This window comes from Arvicanthis niloticus, chromosome 1 (assembly GCF_011762505.2).
Source record: "Arvicanthis niloticus isolate mArvNil1 chromosome 1, mArvNil1.pat.X, whole genome shotgun sequence".
In the NCBI taxonomy this organism is placed as follows: Eukaryota; Metazoa; Chordata; class Mammalia; order Rodentia; family Muridae; genus Arvicanthis; species Arvicanthis niloticus.
In genome coordinates this window covers 154,438,433-154,460,870 of record NC_047658.1, presented here as the reverse complement: position 1 = coordinate 154,460,870, position 22,438 = coordinate 154,438,433, and the positions used below count along the sequence as shown (strand labels likewise).

The window sequence follows — 22,438 nt, the reverse complement described above, 5'->3', positions numbered from 1 at the left end:
GGACATAACACCACTGAACTGTTGCTGTGAGTCCTGGGTAGGAGAGGGCGCTGACTTCAGGGAGCCCAACAATGTATCTCCAACCACTTACTGTGAAAAGCAGGAAAGGAAGTTCTCCAATGAAAGGACCAACATCTCTAGCCTTGTCTTCTGAGATACTTAAGTTTCAAGCTTAAATATAGGAATGGTTGGAGCAGGAAATAAGAATTACACATTGTTGAGCAGTCCTGGCCAGTCTGTGGTTTGCTGGATCCTTATTTCGGAACTGGTTCTGTGAACTCCTTGTCACTTGATCAGACAATCCGGGTTCCATAGGGATATGATTGTTTCTGCTTCTCCAGGGAGCCTTGGACCCCAACATGGGGTGATTGCTGCCACAGTGGAGGCAGTCTCATGATGGAGTGATCTGTCTGCAAGATTGTCTGTCTCTGACAACCTTAGGACCATGCTTGGAAACATCTAGTGCCTCTCTGGAAATATGAAACAGAACCCTGAAAAAAATGATGGTTAACAATCTGTTGATGATGATGCCTCTGCTAAACTTGAAAATTCCTCAACAATTCCAGGAAGCCCAGCCTGGAAAATCGAGTACCCATCCATGCAGCCCCGTTTCTGCCCTGTACACATACCTGTTTATAATGAAAGCATGTGCCAACATTGAGACATGCTCTCACTGCACCCAGCAAGGAAAGGTACATTTAGATGTCCTATCTCCTAAGCTCATCACAGGGATCTGTGAAGTCCCACTTTAATCTCACCTTCTCAGCCGAAGCTTAGACAAATTCCCCAGTGTCTACTGATCTCCCCGTCTCTCCTTTAAATGCCTGCAGAATCAGAACCAAGAGCTTGGGATTTAGCCACAATAGCCTTCTATCATTTTCTAGCATAAATAAATAGTGGGATAGGATTTTGTAGCCTTGGAGATTTTCGTCTGAGGGTGGCTTCGCCACTTCCTGTCTGGTGACTGTTTGCCTCTGAGGTGAGGATACATCTGAATTTAGAGAATTTAAGAGTCTGAGGTCATAGAGCTAGAGATGCAGGGCAATGGCTGTAGGAGTGCCCTGCAGTGGGAGGCACTCTCTGAATACGTGCCCAAGCTTTCTGAGGGGCAGAACATTTCCTCAGAGCAGCTGCCAATCTCGGCTGTATATTGTAGTCTCAAAGATGGCTGCCTGTGGTCAAGGATCCTGGGGCGGAGCTTAAGCATGGAGTTTTTTAAAAGATTCCCCAGGCACGAGCTAGACATCAACAACACAAGACTGGGGTCAATAAATGTTCAACGGGGACTTAATAAGATAATAACTTAATAAATTATCACAGGGTCCTGTGATAAAGATGAGTAACAAGAGAGGCTCAAGCTTTGAGTGTTGTTACCATGAGGTTTCATTTTTAACACTCAGAAACCCTATACTGGATGTTAGGTGAGTCCAAATGGGCAGAAACTGAGCATTTTCAGGCAGCACATTGCAGTGTTTCTCTTCATGATTCACAGGCAACAATACAATCCCTTCCAGCACTGAAACTCCTTATTAGAGAATAACCATTTTCTCAGGCACACTTTGCTGCGGCAGGGAGAGATAAAGAGGTCACGAGAGAACCCTGGGAGGGAAAGCAGAGAAGCTCAGTGGTGTATAAATAGATAGCTGTGTGGTTACTAAACTTGACCCCAGAGAAGTGGGGGAAACCTCATTAACTACAAAAATCATGACTGGAGGCAGAAAGAAAGGGGAGGGAGACTGAAAGCAGACATGTCAGACAGCCAGGGTCGGTCTCTCTAATGGAGAAGATGCTACAACTGGGATAGCTCTGTTGGTCATCGCAGGAGATGTGAGAGAGGGGACCAAGAGCTGGAATGTCCCTGCATCTGCCCTGGGGTTCTGGGTGAAAAGAAGCAGGGGTTGGAGCTGCTCAAGCTGTTTCAGTGTTCATAGCCTCTGCCTTCCAGTGCCTGTGCCCAGGCTTCTGTTGAAGATCTCTCTTCAGGCAGAGACCCACGAAGGAGTCTCTGCCCTCCTCTACTCCATGGGCATACAGTGCAGTCTTCTGTAGTCTGCAGAGTAACCAATACTGAAATTCAGAAAGAAGCCAGAGGGCCAGGTGAGCCTAGCTCCCAGCTAATCATCCCTGTCTATTGCCTGCTCAACAAATACCAGTCTTCTCAATTTCCAAAGACTGGCTCCTGCTGTACCGGCACAGAGTAGGCACTGGCCCTTAGAATGTCCTTGAGGACCTAAGCGGGGAAATTCGTTCCCTTGACGTGATTCATTAAGTTAGCACATATTCTTTCTCTTACTCAATGCCAGTGGAAGGAAAGATACATGGAGAAAGGGATGATGGAAAAAAGGAAGAAAGGGATGGTAGATGTTAACAACAATGACAATAATATTAATAATAATAATAATAACAATAATAATAATACCTAAGATTTATTGAACATCTGTACCATGGCAGGCACTGTAATACATTACTATTGTGTCTTAAGCAACCCAAAAGTAATATTATTCCAGTTTTACAGAATAGGAAAGTGATGTGATAGGAATGTAAACGATCAGATGACCTAGCCAGGAGCTGGTAGAGCTGAAATATAAGTTTATATGCCCCAGCTTAAAGAGCTCAAAGCCCAATTGATCAACAAAGAACATGTATAAAGAAATGGTAGAAGGACCAGGATATTGTGTACACCCAGAATTGGGGGAGCAGAGGAGAGAGGCCCAGGCAGGAGGAACAGGGGAGCCCTGACACAGGGCCGTGTGAAGGCCGTCTTGCGGCTCGCTGCTTATGAGAACCCACATACATTTATGCTTCAAGTTGTGAAAGCATGTCTGATTTGGATTAGTGACAGATATGCAGTGTGAATAGTTTCCTAATTTCTTAGCATGGTCTGAAATACACATAGGTCAACTGCCTGACTCCTGTAACCACTCAATTTGGGGACCTCAGGCAAAGACTGTAGGCACCTATCAAGAATCAGTCTCCCAGTGGTAAAGTTTCCTTTAGAAACACACAAAGATTGTTTGTCTTTCTTACAGCTATTTGAACCTCGGTGTGAGGTGTGCATGTGCAAGTGTGCGTGTGTGTGTGTGTGTGTGTGTGTGTGTGTGTGTGTGTGTGTGTGTGTGTGTATGTGTGTGTGTGGTGTGTGTTAGTGTAGGAGTGGTTTCTGGGAGTAGATTTGGTGTATGTGTGTACATGCACATGTGTGTCTAAGTAGTAGGAGCCCAAGCATAGGCTATGACAAAGTCCTCCATTCTGCCTCAAGGCACCTCTGCTTAGAACTTACACGGTGCAGTGCATTTCTGGGGTATTCATCTCTTTACAGAACTTCCTCAGTGATCTTTCCTAATACCCACCCATATGTTTCCTTAAGTAGGAAGAGAAGGAAGATAATTACAGAAAGCATCAAAGGAATTGCCCATACTGCATGGGTTCTCCAAGCTGAGCGTGCCCATGAAATAGTCTCAAGGTCCCAGGCATCACCCATGGGTGTAAAAACGGCCAGGGTATGGCTCACAGAGATGACCCCCTTCTACCATTTCCCCATATATGGACTATCAGTGTCTGTAAGGAGTGAACCTTAGTGGGGTCCAGGCAGACATCACTTAAGCATGAGATAAAGGGAGAGATTTAAGGGATGTTTACATCCCTGATATCTCAGTGCTGCTGAAAATCGCAGAGCAGCAGGTATCCCCAGCAGGTGCACAAATCCCTCACCTAAAACCAAGTCCCACCAGGCCTGGGTTCAGTATTAGCTGGAGCCACAGAGCATAGCAGGATCATTTACATGGTAGATTTGTCTGTTCTGTCCAGAGGAGATGGGAGAGAACAAAGTAGAGTATGCGTTCATTGTCAGGAAAGCTAGAGTGATTAATGTGTCTGTTGGGCGAACTTGGTTTGGGGGACATCAGCATATCTACAGGTTAGTTAGAAAAATAAATCTCTTCCACGATAGGCAGGCGGCTGCCTTCACTATCAGACTACTTCTGAGAGGCAAGTCCTAGCTTCCAGGTGACTTGTACAGACAAATTGTCTTAATTATGGGGAACAAAGTCCTTCCAGGCATCTATAATATGACATTGTGATTTACAAAGATCACATTCAAGAGTTTCACCAAATTAAAATATCTATCTATCTATCTATCTATCTATCTCTATCACACACACACACACACACACACACACACACACACACACACACAGTGTTTTAAGTAAGTCAGGCCCCTGGCTGCATGTGATCTAGAAGCTGTGTGTTGGCCATGCCTGCAGCACATCCTGCATGGCTAGGCTCCAGTCTTACGTAAATGTTACTAAACTAATAGCCACTAGAGTGTGAATGTGTTGGGAACTTTTTTCCCTTGTTGCTAGAGAGAAAACCCAGAGCTCCATGCATGCTAGGTTAGCGCTCTACCACTGAGCTAAATGCCTAGCCCATGCACTGGATAGTTAATTCCTAGGCTAAGCACTAAACAGTGGGACTTCTAGGAGGTGATTAGATCCTGGGGGCTCTGCCCTCTTGGTCTGATCAATGTAATTATCTTCAAGAACTGATCAATGCGTTATGAAGAGAGCAGACTTGTTATGAGTGCCTTTACTCCCTCTTTCCCTCCTTGGAGCGTCAGTTCTGTACATTTCATTCCTTTCACAGGGAGAGGTGCAGAGAGATGGCTATTGCCAGATGTGGGGCGCTTGGCCTTGGACTTTCCATCCTTCAGAACTGCAATAAATCTATTTTTTCTCTTATAGATTGTCCAGGCTATGGTAGTCAGTTACAACAACACAAGACAAGCTACCACACTAGCTGAAATTATTTATGTGTGCATGTGTATAATATTCACATGTGTTCATAGATGTTAAGTAACCAGTGTGCTCAGATGAACAAATAGATAAATAAAAGTCAGGCATGTAGGAAGAAAGAGGGGGCCTTTCCCATGTTGAGCCCAAAGCGAGGGCTCTGGGACTCAGACCTGTTCAGGTGGATCAGAGCACTGCAGACTCTCTTCCTATTACTATATGGGCAGCAGCCATCTGCCTTTAACTTCCCAAGAAAGAAGAAGACAAAGAAACCTTTGACCCAGTAGCAAGGCTTCAAGGACAAAGGAGAGGGAAAATTCTGCTGACTGTGTGAGAGCCCTTGCTGGTCCCTGTCCTGGCCCAGCCTGTCCTGAACTATTCAGGTCCTATTAGCTAGTTACCAGCATTACAGAGTACCAATATCCAGCTTTGGCATCCATGAGGTGGAAAACCTGAGGCACGAAGGCAATGGGAGTCAGTGCTTAGAGCTTATTGGTTCAGATACTGATGGGTGCTGCTGCCTATATCAACCAATGATTAGAGAAACTACTCAGCAGACTTTTCTCTGAGGGAACAAAGCTTAATTTAATTTATGGCATTCCCCATAGCCAGCCGAAAAACTCTGAACTCTTTTAATTCCTTGGGGCTGGTGAGAAAGAAAAAATTCATGCACACACATACATATACAGTAAGTAAATGAAGCAAAAAGCAGATTCCACATAAATATAAATATATGCAGACAGACAGACAGACAGACAGACAGACAGACCTATACATATTCACACAGTGAATGGATGGAGCAAAGCTCCAGCAAGCAGGCTTCAAGCATTTCACACATACACATATGCACATAAACACATATGCACACATACACATATGCACATATGCACATATACACACATACCTGGTGGGTGGATAGAACACAGTTTTAACACTTTACATATACACATACATTCAGATAGTTGATGAATAGAAAGAACAATATTCCAACACATTCTCACACATATACATGTATACATGCATACATACATACATACATATATACACACACATAGTTGATTGGTGAAAGGAGCAGTGTTCCAAACCTCATGCTTTATTTTTTTCTTCCATAGTTTATATATCCCAGCAACGTCTTTCGAGCCATATAAAATCCCCCTTAGAGTTTGCATACAAGTCTTAGATTGAGAGGGAAGTGAGGGCAGCAAGCAGAGCAGAACTCCATAACAGCATGGAGTCCTCAGGATGCATAGTCCTAGGGGCCATGTCTTAACCGAGTCACATGCATTGTACTGGTACAGGTGGCCTGCATTCCATGGTTCCTGAAGCCATTTGTCCTTCCTCCTGCATGGCCCTGGCAACAGAGCACATGGTATGTATCCTAAGCTTTGCATTCAAGTCCTTTAGCCTCAAACAAACCTCAAGCACCAACAGCCCGGAAGAAGAAGACTATAGTAACAGTGAGCATGCACTAGGCCCAAGTGCCATTTGGGTAGCACCTGCAGTCTTACACTCTGAGAAAGCTCGGGGAAAGCAAGCCATTAAGCCGCCACCCCCTCTCCCCCCAAGAACATCACAGATTACTGTGTTTGGCACATGGAAAGTTCCAGCATTGGTGATACCTAAGTAGGGTGGGGGAGGGGTGGCAACAAGTGGGGACACTGACTAAGGAAAGTAGTTAGTCAGTCACATGGAAGAGAAACTGTGGTGCTCTGGGACAGTGGTGATGCAAGTGGGATGAAGGAGCTGCTCCAGGAAAACGGGAGTAACAACAGTAGCAACAGTGCATAGCATCAGTGCACATCAGAAACCTGCTGTGTTTGATGGGCAGGCTTGTTGTGGAAGCCACACTGGTTCCTAGTGCCCAGGAACACTTAACGATCTTTTGGTAAGCACTGGGTTCCTGAATTAATGGGAGAGGTAAAAAGTAAGAAAACTGAACCACGGAGGTCAAGGAGAACCACTCCTAACCTCGGCAGCCACCACTTGTACTTGAAATGCATGAGGGAACCCTCTTATGCCAAGCCTGACCTTTTTTGAGTGAATTCTGATTCATTTTCAAACCAAAAGGCCAAGTTAAATATTGTGTCTTTTGCATCAAATCAGGATAATAGTTTGAATCATCTAAACCCATTGCCCCAAAACTATTCTCAATATTAATGGGCCTCTTTGGCTTCCGTCTTTGCAAAGCTCTGATCAGCTCTGAATGTCCAAGGAAAAAGCTATGAATCCCATTAACATAGCCCACACCTCACGCCTCTCAGATCCATGCTGGCATCCTCCTATCTGTGAGCCTCTACACACCCAAACCACAAACGCTCAAGCAGAGTACAGCATTGACAAGGACAGGGTTAAGAACCTAACCCTGCTTCCCTCTACAGTGCCATGTGGAAAAGTGCTGGTCTGGCAGAGCCCTGTGGCTTTAGCAATCAGGCAGGGAAGGCTAATTAGTCCGTCTGAGATCCACGGGGGAAGTGCTGACAGACTCAATAAGCAGCAAGTGTCTCTTCCCACAGGGGAGCTGGAACTGCACACGGCAGCCCAGCCGGGGAGCAGTTCAGAGGCAGGAGAAGGACAAACAGGTGCCCTCCAAAGAGCCTGGATCCCATGACCTCCTCATTCTCCCTCCCAGAGACACATTAAAGGACAATTACCAAGCACTAAGTATTGTGGCTATGCTTTGTTTCCAGAAAGGGCAAGGAGTAGACAGCAGTGATGGGTGATTGACACCAAGGGTCGTAGGTCAGCAGGGGATGAGCATGACACACCAGCAGTCTGGAGTGTCAGTCCTCTAGCTAAAGAGAAGAGGTGGGGTCATTTCCTGATGAAGTGATCACAGTAACTCAATGTGGGATGCTCAATATGTATCATGGAGGCTCAGGAGTCAGGCTCTGCTCCCTGACTCCCACCCTTGGGAGAAAAAGGTCAATGTTGTTCACAGTTAAATCCTGAGGATGAGAAAGAGAAGTTGTTCTCACCCTGTGGGTCCTGACCCCTCTGAGGGTCAAATCTCTGATATTCTGCATCTCACATATTTACATTACAATTCATAAGAGCAGTAAGACTACAGTTATGACGTAGCAAAACAATAATTTTATGGTTGTGTGTCACCACAACATGAGGAGCTACATTAAAGGGTCACAGCATTAGGAAGGCTGAGGACCACTGAGAAAGAGTAAGGATAAGGAGAAAGTGGAGGGGAAGAGACAGAGATGAAGGAAGAAAAGACAAGGAGGGAGAAGGATGAAAAGAAAGGAAGAAGAGGAGAAGCAAGTGGAAGAGGGGAAAGAAGGGGAGGAGGTGGAGAAAGGGGAAGGAAGAGGAAGGAAATGGAGAAGGGGAAAGGGGGAGGGGGGAAAAGGGAAGGAGGGGGAGGAAGGGGAGGAAGGAGAGGAGGAAGAAGGGGAGGAGAAAGAAGGAGAGGAAGAGAAGGAAGGGGAAGAGGGGAAGGAAGGGGAGGAGAAGAAAGCCTTAATAACTTGTTCAAGTTTATCTAGGTCATCACCAACAGGAAGTGTCATCTAACTTTATTCAGGAGAGCAGGGAGCAAGCAAGGTGGGCTGTAACAGTTTACATGAACCAGAAATCTCAAAGGAAAAGAAGTAAACATGTCAAAGAGATGTCTGCTGTATTTTCATACGCCTGGGCATTTCAGTAACCAAGACAGAGGAGCAGCCGAAGCACTCATCAAGGAGGCACATACAGGAAACTGTGGTAGGTGTGCACAGTGCTATGTTCTTCAGCCTTAGGAAAGAGGATGCTATAGGAGCTAAAACAGGCACAGAGGGACCACATGACCGCTCTTGTTTTTATACTAAAATAAATAAATGTATGGAAACTGAGTAGAATGGTGGGCACCGCGAGCTGGGGAAGAGGGGAGGAGTTTGGGGACGTGATGGCTAACAGGAAAAAAATGCCAATCTAATGGGAGAAGTAAGTTCAGGAGACCTGGTTTATAGTTTTATGATTACTATAGTTAATATTATATGCAGTTTTGGAACCCTCAGGGCAGACAATAAATATCCTCAACACATGTGTTTGCACGTGCGCACACACACACACACACACACACACACACCCTAGAAGAGAGACATTGTGGCTCCTCAGTTGTTTCCCAGTTTATTGAGAAGGCTGAGTGCCCCTTAGCAGGTGGACAGAGGTCAGTACAAAGAAAGGAGCACTCAATAGGCCGGAGAAAGATTGCATCACTGCCCAAAAAGTATCCCAAGAACCAGTTGGGTGTGAGCTGACTCCACCAAGAGAGCACAAAAGGCCAATGGTGGCTGCTTGGAGAGCAGGTGGAGCAGACTCCGGGTTTTACGGAGAATAAAACGTTCCTTAATGTTTCATTTCATGTGATACACCTTCATTTTGATATGTTGTGACTCAGAACATCACAGAAGCACACCAGGTGTGAAAATCTGATTTAGATTTAATAAATACATTCGCACACTCTCTGGACCTTGGTGGGAACATTAAATTATAGTGGCTTCCAAGTGTTTCTGAAGATTAAAATACATAAGGCTCAGTGCGCTTTTTTATTTCATCGGCGTATCTTTATCTCACTGATTTCTTAGCGTACCTTACAAATTGAAAGATGTACGGGAGGCGGCGAGAGGCAGAGCCAGAGGCTGTGCAGTAAAGAGAAGCTCCCCACTGAGGCTCGGGAGTAGTACCGAGACTGCTGGAACACTAGCATCTTCCTGGACCAACAAGCCCACAAAACGGGGTGGAGGGTAGCCGCTCTGCAGAGAAGCAAATGGCCTATAATCTGAACATTCACCTGCTGAACAAGTGGTTGTTTGCAAACAATTGTTGCAGGTTCTAGGGAGCCTCCAGAGATCAAAACTGTCATGTGTAACTGAGTAGAACAAGCCAACTGATACAGCACTGGAGTCTCTGGTTGTAGCAACAGTTGCCTCAGTAATAGGAGACGAGATCTAATTGCTAAATGCTTGACTTCATCTGTTCAAGCCTTGTGTACTCTCCTAGGCAGGATATAGGAGTGGTTAGCCATCCTCATGGGTGTTATAATAATTAAATATAATAATAATAATAATTATTATTATATAAATATATATAAACTATAATATATAATATAAAATAAATAAAAATGAGAAACAGTATAGCCTTGTAATAATGGCAAGTGTTGACAGTGCGGACTTAAAGCAAGTCATTCTTTGAATTGGGAAGGATATGAAATGAAGACTTAGCACTGAGTAGGGTGGTAGAAGCCTGTAATCTTAGTGCTTGGCAGGCTGAGGCAGGAGGATGGAGAGTTTGAAAGCAAGACTGTCTCAGAATAATAGACACTTAATACAATGCCTGGCATAGCTAAGCACTCCATAAATAAATATTAGCTTTTGTTAAGAGCAAGGGTGAAAACAAAGACAGAAGAGACCACCCACTGAATGGCACCCAGCATCTATGCAGAATGTAAGAATGTGTTTGTTCCCTTCTTCCTCCCCTTCCAGTGCCTGCCTGAGTGACACAGGAATGGGGTGGGGTGGGGTGGGGGGGGTGGATTTTGAGTTTCCTCTGATTTTTGTAGCAGTTGTATTTGGAAATGCTGGGCGGTGTGTGCATCTGCCTTTTGTTGATCTGATTTGCTCCAAGGGGAATTGGCTTGGCTAAAATGTCTCTTGATTCCTTCCCCCCTCAGTAATGCAGACCGTGGCCTTGAATTCTTTCTTGGGTGAGGCCATGAAGTAGCTCACTCTAGTGACAACGGGGAAACAGAAGGACAGAGGAATGAAGGGAGGTAAATCAGATCCCTGTGCTATTGCCAAACAAATGGGACCGACCCCACCAACGTGCACATTGAGTAAAAAGCAACTCCTGAAGGGGTGAGAATGTTGCTCATCACAATGACCACTGTCTCCCCCTCCCCTCTGGGCTCCCCTACCCCTTGCCTTCGGGAGGAAGGGGGCTGTTCTCACACAGGAGCCAGTGGAGGAGGCGGGGAACAGATGTCTTAATTGCCTCGTTGGGCTTCTTAATGCTGCTTTCAGCTTAATTAGCCAACCAGGTGTGTTGCCTCACACCTGGATGGGATCCCGGAGGCTGAGTTCACAGGCCCAGGGCCCGAGGGTGCCATATACACCTTTGCCCTCCAGCTCTGGCTGGGTGCAGGAACCTGCCGCTAGTCTGCCGGTTTATCCTAGGACTTGATGTAGCTTCAGTCCTTGATGTAGCTTCAGTCCTGGGAGGGCTGAAGGCTGGGAGCTGAAGGAAAGCAGGTTGGAAAGCGGAGTCCTTCTCCCATCTGCTGTGGCCCCCTAGAGGGGAAGAGAAGGACTGCACTGGAGGGACCGGGAAGGAGTGAATGGGTTTATTGAATGCCCCAGTCCTGTAGAGACTCAGAACATAAATATGGTCTTAATTGTCTCTGTGAGCTTCTACACTCTAAATCAATGTCCCCAAACCTCATACTTTTCAAATCATTGATCAAGAAAAACATCTAAGCTATCCTTAGGAAAAAACAAACAAACAGCTATCCTGACTTCAGTATAACTCTTTCTAATACATTCCATTTTAACTCTAAATAAATCAAAATTTAAATAATCTCTAATATGTAAATTATCTAACGGTCTAAAAAAGTAAAATATCATCTAAATATTTAAATCCAAATAAATCAAATGCATTCTGCCTGTTTAATAAATCTACACTTTTAAATCAATTTGTATTTCCCAATCACACGAGGAGCTGCATATATTTCAAATATCAGGGACTGGAGAGGTGGCTCAGCCACTAAGATCTGTACTACTATTGCAGAGGACTTAAGTTTGCTTCTCAACACCATGCTGGCACTTTACAAGCATCTCTAACTCCAACTCCAGGAGTTCAACACCCTCTTCTGACCTCTGCAGGCACCTGCAACTCATACACACGCCCCACACAGCCATGCTCGTGCATACATGTAATTAGAAATAAAATCTTTAAAATCAGTGCAACTGTTAGAGAGCCATAGAACGTAGTCAGTCTTCCTGTCTGCTAGTGAGTTTGTGGATCTTCAAAATATCACAGCCTGGATCCCTCAGCCTGGCTGGTCACAGAGTAAAGGAGCCACCTGGGAGCATATCTCGATCAAATGTCAACCACATTCACAGGGATCTGAGTCCACAGAACTGCACCTCCATATGTGTCGGAGACGAGCAACAGCTGGCATCCTAGGTACACTTTCAAATGACAGAGAACTCTTTTTATCTGAACGTCAAACTGCCATTGGTGTGTACTGGTGGCAATCATTCTAAATATTTTATAATTTTCACTGTCTTCTTGAGAGCACTTAAAGGCAGTTGAATATTTCCTTGCCAAACAAGAATCGTCAAACTTCAGTTGCTAATCTGTTCTGGGTAGTGCTACATCCAAGTCTTCAGGGATGTGCTGGGATTTTTGCCTCTGTGCTAAGCATCAGTGGGCTGCTGGGCTTCTGCGGCTTCTCCGCCCACCGTTCACAGCTGTGTGCCTTTCCTCCAGCATCCTTCATCTCCTCCATACTGTCCGTGCATTCCTGATGACACACTCACTGTCTGAACGGAGGACCCTGTGACTCATCCATCAAGTAGAGCATCATTTTAACTGCTGGTACTGAGTGTCACTTATTGAAAGCCGTCTAGAGCTCAGATCCAGGCACTATTTCCTAAGCACTTTGTACACCATGTCTTATCTAACTGTTACAATTGCCTTCCCAAAGAGATGGCAGTCTTCTCATTTTAGTTTTAGAAATCCAGCTACAGAATATTGAAAAGCATGCCTGAGACCACACAGGAAGAACAGTGACTGAATCTAACCTACTAAGCCCCTCTCATTTCATTAAATCAAGTACACTGCTCCCCCACATCTGTCTAATAATAATGAGGGAGTGATGCTTATTCACTTCTTTTGTTCATTCATTCATTCATTCATTCATTCCTAGGAGATGGAATGCTGCTTCTTCTCATTCACTAAATATTGTTCTCAGTGGACAACAAGGTACTTTCAACCCTGACTTCTGAAATAAGAATTGCAATCATGACATGGTTTACACCTCCAAGAAGTTTGTCATCTACATACGGAAACAAAGTCAGATCCACAGAATTGGGACCACGCTGTATTAGTTTGCGCGGGTTGCTATGACAAAGTGTCACCAACTGTGTGGTTTATGCAACAGAAATTTACCACCTGGGAGTCTGAGATTAGGGCATAGAAGGATTCAGTTTATTCTGAAGCCTGGGAGAGGACAATGCTCTTGGCTTTTGGTGGTTTGCTGATCATTGCTGTCTCTTTTTAGATGAATAACCTGAAATTCTACCTTCAGCTACCTATCACCTGTGTGTGTATGTGTGTGTGTGTGTGTGTGTGTGTGTGTGTCTGTCTGTCTGTCTGTCTTTGCCGAAATTTCCCTTTTAAGAAAGATACAATTTAATAAATTATTTAATAAATTATTTAATAAAATAATAAAGTCATAACTAATTTGGACTCACCCTAATGGCTTCATCTGAACTTGAATACTTGGATCTTTATTTCCAAATGAGGTCACATTTACAAGTCCCAGATGTTTAGACACTACGATGTTCTTTTAGGGACAAAATGCAATGTCTAAAACTTCAGGATGTAGTAAACAAGCAACTGAGAAAGTCAGAGCCTAAGCATCCAGAGCTGTGGGATGTTGTGTCTCTATCCTTTTATAAACCCTGCAGTCTCCGACACAAAGCTGACCCCTAACAGATGTGGAATGGATACATAATAATAGGGATAAATTACAAATCCCCGGAGCACAAAGAAAACCAAGTAGAAGAAATGAGCTGCATGGTGGATTGGGCCTGGGATTAGTCTTCACTATGAGCTCAAAGCACACAGATGAGCTAGCCTTAACCATCACTCCCAGAGGCAGCAATATCCTCAGAATCATCTCTCTTTAGGCAGAGCCACCCACAGCTCAGCCTCTCCCTACCTGCTTCCTGGCCTAAGGCTATCAATGTCACTTAATACTAAATCAGTGTTGTAATTTTACCAAAACACAAATCACTTATTCATATTATATACCTAGCCCACATAAATATTATTTATATTTATATTTATATTTATATTTATATTTATATTTATATTTATATACCCTCCCACCCATAAAGAATAATAGTAATTAATCCAGAGTCCTTACAAGGCTGACTCTTTTCTCAGTATTTAACATGCTTGAATTAAATTTGCTCCCGCAAGCATTATTTTAAAAGTAGAGGACATGATTGTTTCAATCAACGATAGAAATGAGGCACACGGAAATGAAGTACTGTAGCGTCTCCACCGCCAGTGAGTAGCAGAGATGGGACTGACACAGTTTAGCTCTGGAGACTGAGTTCTTCACCCTGTCACTAACAGCCTGGTGCATGAGCTCAGCAGGAAGCAAAAATGCCTGAGTGTGTTTTAGATTTGGAGACAGGAATATCAATGGCCTGTTGTCAGCCATCATCCCTGTGCATAAGTTCAGCAGCAAATTGTGCTAACAGACGGGTGGAGGGAGGAAGCATGACTTCTGCTCTGGAGAACTTTACAGTTGAATTAAAGTGGCTGCCATTTTGCCAAGTGCTTGGCCACACCCTAAAGAAAAACTTCTCCCTCCCCTTGCAGGGATCCTGGGTCAAAGAGGATAACCTTGGCCTCTGTCCACATCAGGTTTATCTTGAACTATCTTGACTGTTCCTGGAGCATCCAGCGGGACCTCAAGCTTCAGGCTGTGTCTCCTGCAAAGTGAGCCCTCCTCCACCAGGGACCTGTGTCTCCAGCAGTGATTCCCTGCAAAGATATGTCCTCTCCAAGCCACCAGAGCAGTGGGCAGAGGCCCTAGGCATTAGATTTACCAGCACCAACTTGGTAACCCTTGATTAGCTCCCCACCCATCATGTTGCACCCCCCAGAAGCACAGCATGATGACCTTTCTAGGAAAATTCCCATAATACTAGATTTCTGTCAAAGGCTATTGTGTAGTTGGTTTTGTTTGGGTTTTTCAAAACATGGTTTCTATGTGTATCTCTGGTTGTCCTGGAACTGGATGTAGACCAGGCTGGCCTCAAACTCAGAGATCTGTCTGCTTCGTCTCCTGGGTGCTGGGATTAAAGGTATGTCTTACCGCTGCCGGGCTATACGGTTCAGCTTGGAGACACACTGAGAATTTTCAGACTCACAGCCATCAATAACACTCTGCATTTAAGAGGACACCCTTGATGTCTTACACTTTCTCAAGGTGCCAGACAGGTGGGGAGCTCTTAGCCAATGTCCCAAGGAGGTTTACCCCCTCTAGATGCTTCCTCATCTATAAATATCCTTGTCTGGGCAGCAGGACTCACTTACAAGACCTGAATTCCCAGCTTGGGCCTGGTCTGTGACAAAGGCTGGGCTGTCAGAGTTCTTTGCTCTTATTTCCCTCACCTTCCTTCGCCCTCAGAACTTTCTAGAAGCCCCAACTTTTTGACCAACATGGTGGATCATAATGACAAACCAATTAGTAAGCTCCAACTTGTAAATCTATATTTCAATGGTCTCCTCACTATGTCTCCGGGCTCATTGATTTGCACAAAGAACATAATTAGCTCAGAAGCAGAATGATTTCTTTTTAAAACCAACAACTCTCAACCCCGGTTGAATTTTAAAATTACTCAGAGTGTTTAAAAATTACATGGATGCCCAAGTCTCACTTTGGAGAGTCTTCCCCATTATGATGTGATAAGATCACTATCGGTTTCCTCACTAAATGAAGAGATTGTCCCTTCCCACCTCCTTTCCTGCCCATTCAAACTGTCTCTCTTCTATCAACAAGCCCCTCCAATAAAGCCTCTTTTGTCCTTGGTGGGCCACTGTACACAAGTGACAACCAACTGTCTTGCAAAAGGTGATCCCCATTTGTCATCACTGCCATCGTGAAGGAATCCTCATTCATGGGTGGCCCAACATGAGAACTCACCGTTTTGGATTAAAGACTTCCCTCTGACTTCTCAGCCATTCTGAAGTATTATTATTTAGTCCCCATTACCACTTGGCCTTGGCACCAACAAAAAGCATAATGAAATTTAAAATTTTAAATCTTTCTGAAGATTTTCAGCAATTCAGAACAGAGACATTTGAACCCGAGCACTAAAAAAGAAAATCCTAAAGATATTCAAGTTTTATTGAGGAATAAAATGTGGCACTTTTTTTCTGAGTAACTTCCCTGCTTCTACACATTCTTACCTAATCTTAATTCACTTCGGTAAACCAATAGCACGCCCCAAACATGTTGGACATAGCGACCAAGGCCATTGTGCTTTCATCAAGGAAGGCTGTGAGCTCCTGACTCCCATCTAACCCTGTGCCAAGGCTGTAAAGATTCTAAAAGGTGTTAGAGAGCTAAAGATGTCACATGCTTCCCATCTTGTCTGGAAGGAGGAGATGGGGATAAGAGCAGGGCTGGCCTGGAACCCCAAGAAGAGGCAAGAAATAAAGGAGCTTGCTTTGGCCCCATACTCAACACCAGCTTTCTAACTGTCACAGAGGCAGCCTGGAGCTGTCTCTTCCCTGAGAGCTGAGAAGGCAAATAAAGCCATAGCTGAATGGGTCGCCCCCTTTGCCAAGCCAATAAACCTGTAGCTCGTGGGAAAGCTTTCTTCCTCCAAGAACAGCTAACCATAGTGGCTATGCAAAAAGAAAAACAACTCTTTGATCCAAGGAAGAACACCTTTTGAAAGTTTTATAGTGTATATGTGAGTGTATGGTGTGTGTGTGTGTGTGTGTATTTGTGTGCATGTGTGTTTGTGTGTCTGCATGTATGCGTATGCATGCATGTGTGTGCAATGCATGTGTGCATGTCACTTGCTACTTACTGCATCTCCACAAACAAGCTACTTAATTTTCTTGAGTCTTAATTTCTTTTTATTTTCTGTGGCAGACACACTTTTATTTATTTTAAAACTTCGGATTTCTGATAGGCAAATGAGAATTGAGATGTGACACTTTCTATTTTTGTTATCTATTTAAGTTGTCTTCTTGCCAGTAGGAGAGGCCTTGCACATGAGCCTTAAAGTCTTCATCCATAAGAAAAGGGTGTGCTATTTAGATCATGGTTGATGTTATATGATTACCACAAGGCTCGTAAAATGAATGCATAGAACCTGAAATATACTGAACTCTCAATATGCAAAATATTTTTTAAATTAAGTTGGCTTTTTGTCTCTCCTCCAGGTATCTAAAACATCAAGAGGAAGAGAGAGACAATGGAGAAGAAGATCGTCCTGACCCCGTTGTCATGGAGAAATAGGTGCTGAGAGCCCTGATTTTAAAAAGCCATTGAAAAGACATTTAGCCTAATGAGGACCTCACATGCTTTCACAAATGATGCTACTATGTCCAGATGCTGCAGCAGACTCTAGAAGTGGCTGACCGAACTTCCCATGAAGTTAACGGGCGCTTCTAGATCAGTAGTTCTCAACCTTTGGGGTCAAACAACCCTGTCGTAAGGCTTGCCTAAGACCATCAGAAAACAGATATTTACATTACAATTCATAACAGTACCAAAATTACAGTTATGAAGTAGCAGCAACAATAATTTTATAGTTGGGGGGGGTTGCTTATTAAAAGGGTCACTGTGTGTGCGGGGCGGTGGTGGCGCACGCCTTTAATCCCAGCACTTGGGAGGCAGAGGCAGGCGGATTTCTGAGTTCGAGGCCAGCCTGGTCTACAGAGTGAGTTCCAGGACTACACAGAGAAACCCTGTCTCGAAAAACCAAAAAAAAAAAAAAAAAAAAAAAAAAAAAAAAGGGTAACTGTGTTAGGAGGATTGAGAAACACTGTACTAGACCTTGAACTGCCAAACAGTTGCTCAGCTACATCAGCCGCTTCACAAACACTGATGTGGCAGGAAAAGAAGACACAGAGACTGCGAAAAAACTTCAGGCATGAAGAGACCACTTGTCCTCCGAGCCCATCACCGCTGTGGAGAATTAGAAGGTTCTTCTACCTATGGGGTGGGTTCCATGGAACTGGGCGTTTGACTGCCTGCTCTGTATTATAAGGCATGGTTCCTTCTCACTGCACCCTCAAGGGGGAGGACACACAGAAAAGCCTGTGTCCACCGGGTAGATGCTGATATGCTTGGCTCCAGATCTAAAACATGTTCACCCATGTCTGCTATGTCCATCCAACCAAGCTGCTAGTGCTGAGACGAAAGAGAGCAACACTGTGGGACCCACTGTCCCCAGGGAGGTGGCGTCCTGGGACTCAAAATCCTAGTGCTCATTACCAAGAAAAAGCAAAGGGCAAAGAACTTGCCAGTAACCCGGATTGAGCACACTTTCTCCAGCTTTATGTACATAAAAGCAATTTTACATTTCCCTTTAACCTGTGTCTGTTGAGCATTCTGTTTTGAAGGAAATGAATGATTCGGTAAGACGTAAGGAGTCTTGAACTTAAAATGTTGATCCCTCTTGGTTCCTGGAAGTGGGCCAGTACTGAAAGTTCAAGGAGCGTTAAATACAGCCCGTGTGAGGAAACAGAAACTTCATAGCATCCTTCAGGTAAATTCATCTACTTTGCAGAAATTTTGTAGAGAAAAGTGTCAGAAGGGGAAGAAATGGGAAGCATGCCAAAGTAGACGGTAGCAACTCTCCGCCCTGGACTCCGCCATCACAGCCCCGGGCCAGTTCAGGTGCCAGAGGCCGAGGCTACGCTGCCCCCATGCACACTCCTTTCACACAGGGATCCATGTCCATCAACTTGCCACTTCCTGTCTCAACTGAATACATGTTTAACTATCAAACTTTCTATCTTAAAATGTCCAAATTTCTACCCATCTGGAAAGATCTTTCTGAGTGACAGAGTGATAGAGCCTCCACTGCCCCCAGTGGCCCCAGTGGAGGCTGCCTGTTCTCATGCTGGGGTGGGAGTGGCCCTGACTCCTTTGCCTCCAACTCTATCATTCCCCATCGTTGGGCCCTGGCTTGCTGCCCTCATCTGTCCTTCCTGCCAAGCCTGTGACACCTAAACTGCAGTCAAATATTCAGGTACTTTGCCAGCTGAATCCCAACCCTCCGGACCTTGATTCCTAAAAAGACAACCAGCGTGGGACTTGAAAGCCCCCACAGGGTCCCACTGAATTCCTACAACGATGCCATAGGAAGAGGCCAAGATAGTTCCACACACTGAACTTCCTTCCTTGACAGATAGTAAAACAGCTCTGGGGGTGGGAGTCCCCCACTGGAGTATACCAAGCCACCATCTCTTGTGTCACCTGACTAGATCTGAGTCTCTCCTGAGAGTTGGGAGTAAGGAAGAGTAGGACTCACAGACCTCCCGCTGGTGCCAGCTGGCTGTAAGTTAGAGTCAGTCTGCGATTCAGCTGGGCCTGCATAACAGGAATCCCAACCACAGCTCTGAGCCGACCATGCCTTGCTTTTCCCATCCCAGACAGACAAGCAGAGTCTGTTTTCTGAAGGAGATGAGAGAGAAGTACTTGTTCTAGCTGCCAGGATGCTCCTGTTTACAACCTAAAGATACATAGTAAGTGGATGCCAAAGAAAGTGGAGTCAAGGCTAGGGCCAGGAGAACAGTAAAATGTAAAGGAGAGAGAGAAAAAATAAAACAGAAAGGATGGGGAAGAAAAACGATGGAGAGGTCCATGGGTCAGGGGAGGGCTTTCCTAAGGAGCCGTACAATTCTAGACTTTAAAACAAACGAATTAAAGCCTCAGAGGATAGAGATGCAGGTAAAGGAACATCAGCTCCTGCGGCCATTTCTGCAGATGCTTGCCAAGCTCCTGAAAGCATTTCCAGCCTGGCTTCCCCTTGCCTTCCCTAAGAGTGACAGCTACCTCTGCTCTGGCTGGCCCTCACCCTCTCCCCCCACCCAGCCAGCCCTAGTTGTTTCCAAATGAGCCCTGGGTTCTGGGAACGCTTGGTGCTTGATGTAGATTGCATCTCATGTAAAATGTTCCAGGGGGATAATCCTGTTTTCATTTCACCAAGCAAGGGGGATGACCTGGAATGATGAAGAATAGCAGATAAAACAAGGCAGTTTTAATAGGTGAGCAGATGGGGTAGTGAGAGTGCCAGTGGGTGAAGGGAAAGAGAGGAAGAGAAAGGGAGAAGAGAGAGAGAGAGAGAGAGAGAGAGAGAGAGAGAGAGAGAGAGAGAGAGAGAGAGAATGTTTTTGATGCATCCCTCTCAAACTCTGGTAGGTCACCCGACACCCCGTGTTGCATTAACTTTTCTTGGGGAGGCATCGCTAGGCATCTACTCATCTAGATAGAGCCCTAAGTCCAGACCAAAGAAGCAAAGCCACCATGGCCACCCCTAGCAAACCGTTGAGTTTGTTGGGCTCACTAATAGATCAGGAGTGAGGGGTATTTACAGAGACTAGGTGTCCCCTCTGCAACTGCCATACCAGAAAGCTCTACTCCAGCGTGGACAACTTCCCACAATGCACGGGGGGGGGGGTTCCTTCTTCAGTTGTCTTCCATGACTTCATACTCTAATCAGCTCCCAAGACCATGAGGTTACATACACCTTGGACAGAACTGTATATACCTGGCAGACATGTAGCTGGAATCGCTCTCTGGTGGGGGATCTAATGGCCTTCAGCGAGGGGACAGGCCTGATCCTGAGATCCAGCTGTGAGTGGCCATAGTTGTTTTGATTATGATGACAGTGGCTGTCACAGTCAGAAGACAGCATTCTACAATGTCAAGGCAGGCTGAAGACATATGAGTGCCCACTACTACAACCTATCCACACACATCTGTAGAACAGTCGGTGCATGGTATGATGTCAGCATCCCAATGAGGCCTCCTTCTGGTACAAGCTGGCCTAAGGATGGCATCTGGGGATACCTAATAAGCTCTTTCCAAGACTACTATATATTCCTTGGTCTTCAAGAAAATCAGCCAGCACACCATTCACCCAGAGTTTTCATGATATTTAGCTCATTACAAGGACCAATGGACCCCCTCTAAACTTGAGTTCTGGAACTTACTTTGGGAAGGTCAAGTGTGAACAAATAGTTCTTTTGTGATATTCAAAGGCTTTTTTTCCTTTATCACCAGCAATAGGTTTATACTTTGATCCCTATGTTATAGTCTCCATAAAAGGTATCCCCCAAAAGGGCTCATACGTTGGAGTCTCGGTCTCCAGATCATGGTGTTAATGAGAGAGGATGGGATCATGAAAGTTTTATTTCCATCAGTGGACTAGTCCTTTGGTAGATTCATAATTTGGTGGTTTACTGGGAGGGAAGTCGTATAGATTTAGTAGGTAAGACCTGGGTAGAGGAAATGGATCGCTGGGAGTAGGCCTTTGAAGAGCATCTTGTCTCTGGCCCTTGCTATCTTTCTCTCTGTTTCCAGGGCACTGTGCGATGAGCAACTTTGCCTCCCATGATCCTTCCGCCATATTGACCATGTCCCAGAAAGAAGGGAGCCAGCAGACCATGCACAGACACCTTTGAAATCTCCAGCTAAAGTGGATCCTTCCTCCTGTGTTTCTCAAAAGCATCTGTCATGGCAGTGAAAAGCTGACTGGTACACCTTCCGACCAACACCCTCCTAACTGATACACCTTCCGGTCTGACATCCTCCTATAGCCAGAACTACCTGGAATCCTTGAATCTCATTCTATCAGGGGAAATCCCATCTGATGAAAATCTTTTAGTGAATTCCCATTTTTGGGAATAATAAAAGAAGGACAGAGATCAGTGGTATGTTGCATTCTTAAAGCCTTAGACTTGATTCCCAGACCCGTAAAATAAATAATAAACAAATGAAATACCGTACGAAGGTGACTTTGCATTGCAGCATCTAAACTAAGACAGTGTTGGGAAGAGTTCCCAAGCCTTGTACCCACTCTGCCTCAAGTCTTGTTTGTTGTTCTGTCTAACCCTGACCTTCCAAGACTAGAAGCATATGCAGCTTAGGCCGCCAAATGTAGCACTAGATTGTGGGTTTTCCCTGGAACATTCTCTGGTTTCATAGATAGTAATAATGTCTAATATTAACAAGGCTCAAACATGAGCTTGTATGATTCTTTTTCTCTGCCCAAGCCTCCTCACTTGAGCCCTGACCTCAGCCCAGGGTTTGGGCTTTTAGACCCCAGCTCTGAGATGACCACTGTACCACATCTGTAGAGAGTTAAAGAGGGAGAATTCATTAGTGTGAGAAGGGCCTAGGATTTATTAGATATGCATATAAAATATACCAGCAGTGTTTCTCAGGGTGCTGAGGGCAGCCTCTGTCCCTGACTGACACCCATATACTGGAAGTTGACCTCTCCCAATCCCCTCACACACGCCATCCCTGTCTCCTTGACTCGGGTAGGCAAAGCACTGAAATTTGCTTTCTCCCCAATTTAGGCCAAAGAGAATGCTGCCTCCTGGACCAGATCTAACTTACCAGACACAGTTTCTGCCCTTGGACCACCAAGTAATGTTTATGGGGTTCTGGAGACTGTGACAACTGGGAACTGTTCAAGGACACTCGGTGCCTAGCACGCTCCCAGTGTGTGGCGCATCCCCCAATAAACTTACATGGCCCATTGACTCCTTTATGCAGGTACTGATCTAGCACAAGGAAATCAACCGTGAGTTTTTAAAAAGTTATAGGCTCTGCTCCAGAAGGCTAACCATCTAGCTATACGTGACAACATGCTGGGTGAAGGGTCGGG

The 22,438-nt window shown here is 45.0% G+C and overlaps 1 long non-coding RNA gene across 1 annotated transcript; it reads left to right on the top strand.

Moving 5' to 3' along the window:
- The first annotated feature begins 17,654 nt into the window (after window positions 1-17,654).
- LOC143441180 (uncharacterized) lies at window positions 17,655-21,470 on the top strand. Its single transcript, XR_013108408.1, has 2 exons — window positions 17,655-18,304; window positions 21,127-21,470. It is a non-coding gene; the product is annotated as an uncharacterized LOC143441180 (long non-coding RNA).
- Window positions 21,471-22,438: the final 968 nt, after the last annotated feature.